The following is a 4,285-nucleotide window of genomic DNA, read 5'->3' as shown; positions in this document are numbered from 1 at the left end:
TATTTAATTTAATTTGTTTAGATTGACTATTGCTCATTTCGTTTGCGAGCGCTGTTGTAAGCAGCCTGAGCCTGCCTCAGTATTTAAAAAAAATTTACTCACTGTGGTTTAATAAATAAACATTAAACTAACTGTCTGTGTGATATGTTTGAAGTGTTTTATATCTATGGATTTTACTGTAGCTAAGTAAAGTATTAGCGTTGATTTGAGAGACTAAATTGATCAAACATGTTTTAATCGCTGTTGGCTCGGCTTGCTTGGTCGTCATTTTTTTTCTTTCTTTTTTTTTTTTAATGCTCCAAACATTTGTCTAAATTAACTTAATAAAGAAATGAAAAGAAAAGAAACATAACTAACAAAACGGACATATTTTAATGGCAGTCTGCCGCTGTAAAAAAAAAAAAAAAAAAAAAAAAAAAAAAAAGGGCTCGGGTCGGACTCGGGCTGATAATTCTAATGAGCTGTCGGACACGGGTCGGGCTAGGGCCTGAGCGTCTCGGGCCAGGGCCGGGCTCGGGCCTAGATTTGAGGCCCGTGCAGGGCTCTATTGTAAACCCTACAAATGGTTGTGCGTGAAAATCCCAGTAACTGAGCAGATTGTGAAATACTCAGACCGGCCCGTCTGGCACCAACAAACATGCCACGCTCTAAATTGCTTAAATCACCTTTCTTTCCCATTCTGACATTCAGTTCGGAGTTCAGGAGATTGTCTTGACCAGGACCACACCCCTAAATGCATTGAAGCAACTGCCATGTGATTGGTTGATTAGATAATTGCATTAATGAGAAATTGAACAGGTGTTCCTAATAATCCTTTAGGTGAGTGTATATGTGTGTATATACATATGCTATTCATCCACATATCTATCTATCTATCTATCTATCTATCTATAAATCCTCCTGCACCTGGTTTCTATGAATGTTTAAAAGTTGCTAGTAAAATGCTCTTCTGGTTGAGGTTAAGTAAATCGTTTTTGTGTGTGTGTGTGTGTGTGTGTGTGTGTGTTTCTGCAGTTTCAGCTTCATCTGTGTGTTTGCAGTGCTGATAAATAAAGGTGAGGATGAAACAAACACTTAAACTGTATAAATGGTAGACTGTGTGTTTCCAGTTAATGTTTGTGTTGTTTCAGTGTCTCTGCAGGAAACAGTAGAGGCTGTTATTGGCGGTTCTGTTCTCCTGCCGTGTTCTTCCACTAAAGTTTTTAAACTTAAAGACATTAATGTACACTGGAGACACAATGGCAGCAAGATTGTGTGTGATATTATTGGAGGCCGTCATTCAGAGACACAGGACCCAGACTACAAGAACAGAACTGAAACATTCCCTGATGAGTATAAGAGAGGAAACTTCTCCATCAAACTCAACAGTCTCACTTACACTGATGCAGGAGAGTTCAACTGCCTCATATCACACTCATCTGAGCTTCAGATAGTTGATCATCAACGGTGTGTGAAACAATTTATTAATATATGATTAGAATAGAAAGTTGATGTTCACTAATGATGCTCCAGTCTGAATGCTACTGTATATAAATTATAGTCAGATCTGTTGTCTTTATTACAGTGCAGTTGTCAGGGATCAGCCAGGCTCCTCCACCACACAATCACAGAGATCGCTGTCACCTGAGTACTAATCACCTGAGTACTAATCGCATGTCATCCGATCATCAGCACAGTCAGCATAAAAGCACTCACCTTACACAGTCACTTTGTCTGGTCTTGTTTGAGTAAGGACTCTCTCACCGTTCAATGATTGATGTTTAAGTGTGATCGTCTCCGGTCCTGTTTATCCAACTTCATCTTTCTGATTCCTGTCTTCATCCAGCTACTTACCTCTCTCCGTTCCATTGTGTGCACTCCAGCGATCTCTCACCACAGCATCCACGACCTCCTTCATCTTCTGCAAAAGAACCATGTCAGTATATCTCATCCTCATTATTCAAAGATATTCACCAATATCGTCATCCACTGATACTCACCACTACTTATTTCAATAAACCTGTTTCTCACTCATATAATTTTGTCTTGAGTCTCTGTTCCATAACAGAAGACCAGACTGTAAACTCGCGCTCGATCAGCCCAAAGTCTGGCATCCGAACAGCGTGGAAGGTCTTTACGTGTTACTGTCTTTTCTCGTGGCAAAGTATTTTTGATTAAATGCAATACATTTTCTCATATGTATTTTCTCGTTATTTCATCTGACTCCAGTCCATAAACGTAAAAGGTTTTAATGATATCTGTGCATCATTAAATGTGAGCGAATGTTTGACTATTCTTTTTAACTCTTTAGGGACTGTTCATTTTTTTTCGGCTACCGGAGGAGTTTTGAGATCTGTTGTCAAAATAGACTTCATCAGCAATACATTTTTCTATGACCCTCCAAATTGATTGTGAAAAAAGGCATGACCCTCCCAGATAATTTATTGATTACTTCTGTACTGGTTTGCACTTGGCAAATATGTCAGATAGCCATTGTTTTATTTTATCTCAAAAAAGATTAATTTAATTATTTATTTCCAGAGTTCAGATAGCTTTACTGCTTGAAAGTCTTTGTAAAGTTAAATTAAACTGTCGTCTTCCCCTGTATAAGCATCAGTAGCCACGAGTCGCATTGGTGTGACGTCAACTCCCCTCTTCGATTGATTGGCTAGAGGAGTAGCTGTCAATCTAGAACTAGTGGACCAATGGTGACACTTAAGCCTGCCCTAATTTACATGAAACTGGAACTGCAGAACATAGAAAGAAGAGCAAAGAGAAAAACAGCAAAAGCGTACAAAAGAGTCAAATATGAGCAGAAAATGCAAGAGAGCACAAAGCACAGAGTAATAAAACCAAGGAGAACATACTTTTTAAGAAAGCATGACCATAAGTTTAAAGGTCCCGTTCTTCGTGATCCCATGTTTCAAACTTTAGTTAGTGTGTAATGTTGTTGTTAAAGTATAAATAATATCTGTAAAATTATAAAGCTCAAAGTTCAATGCCAAGCGAGATATTTTATTTAACAGAAGTCGCCTACATCAAATGGCCCGTTTGGACTACATCCCTCTACTTCCTTCTTTAATGACGTCACTAGAACAGTTTTTTGACTAACCTCCGCCCACAGAAATGCTCCCTCAACTCTACCGAAATTCGTTTATGTACTTGCGCACTTTTTATAACTTACTGTGTTTACTCAGCTCGTATGGTGATTTTCTGAAGTAAAACTGACGCTTCATCTTTTGTGTGATGTACAATAAACTTTATTAAACTCATCAGTAAGTTATATGTTTGATCATCATTCGGACCTGGTCCGAAACAGCAGACTTGTAGGCTATTAATAAATAATGGATACATACAAGCAGATGACAAATACGTTATAATAACCGTAATTAAACTACTAAACTATACCTTTTCCATCTCTATACAGCACTCTGACTCTGTAGGCATTATTGTCCGACTCGAAATGAACAGCATTACTGAGAGTTTTTGATATTATCATCATTCCGTGAGATGAAATTGTCCTGAGAGACTGAGCGCGAGCTCATGAAGCTCCGCCCCCTGGGTCGTCCAGCAGCAGCTTATTTGCATTTAAAGGGCACACACTAAAACAGCGCGTTTTTCTGAGCCCCAAAAAATGACAATTTAAACATGCTTTAAAAAATGATCTGTTGGGTATTTTGAGCTGAAACTTCACATACACACTCTGGGGACATCAGAGACTTATTTTACATCTTGTGAAAAGGGGCATAATACGGGACCTTTAAGTTTTGTGCAAAATAACTTTTAATGCGTTTAAAGTTTTTATTCATGCTTGTCATTTCTTGATTCACGCTTATTATATTTTGATCTGTGACCACGTTGTTTGCTATTCTGATCATTTTGCATTATTTTTTTCAGTTTGTGCAATATATTTTTTACATTGTTTTTAAAATTTTTGATTCACGCTTATTTTTTGATCCATGGCTGCAATACTTTAGGCGCGAAATTGATCCCATACAACACGTCTCATTTGTGGAGGTGGAAAAACAAGTTCTTTGTGAGATACAATATTTATTTAAATGCAAAAGAAAAGGCATGAGTCGGCTGTTTTTGTCAATTTTAAGTTTTTAAATTTAAATTTGTAGGTCAGACCCATCTGCTAGCGATTGAAAAATATGCACAAAACAAGCCACTTTGAAATTTTGCTGTTTTCATGTATACAAAATTTCGGTGACCCTCCCCCTAGACTAAAAAAAGTTGGATAACCCTCCCTTCATCAAAGAATAAAAAGACATGACCCTCCCCTATTTTCCTCCGGTGGTCCCTT

At 37.8% G+C, this 4,285-nt stretch overlaps 1 long non-coding RNA gene across 1 annotated transcript; it reads left to right on the top strand.

Moving 5' to 3' along the window:
- Window positions 1-1,025: 1,025 nt before the first annotated feature.
- On the top strand, window positions 1,026-1,994 carry LOC311085826. The gene is made up of 3 exons (XR_014606974.1): window positions 1,026-1,446; window positions 1,565-1,727; window positions 1,826-1,994. It is a non-coding gene; the product is annotated as an uncharacterized lncRNA (long non-coding RNA).
- Window positions 1,995-4,285: the final 2,291 nt, after the last annotated feature.

Source organism: Abramis brama (genome assembly GCF_963993115.1).
Source record: "Abramis brama genome assembly, chromosome: 6".
NCBI lineage: Eukaryota > Metazoa > Chordata > Actinopteri > Cypriniformes > Leuciscidae > Abramis > Abramis brama.
Note: the sequence above shows the minus strand (reverse complement) of the source record. Positions and strands in the feature narration are given on the sequence as shown.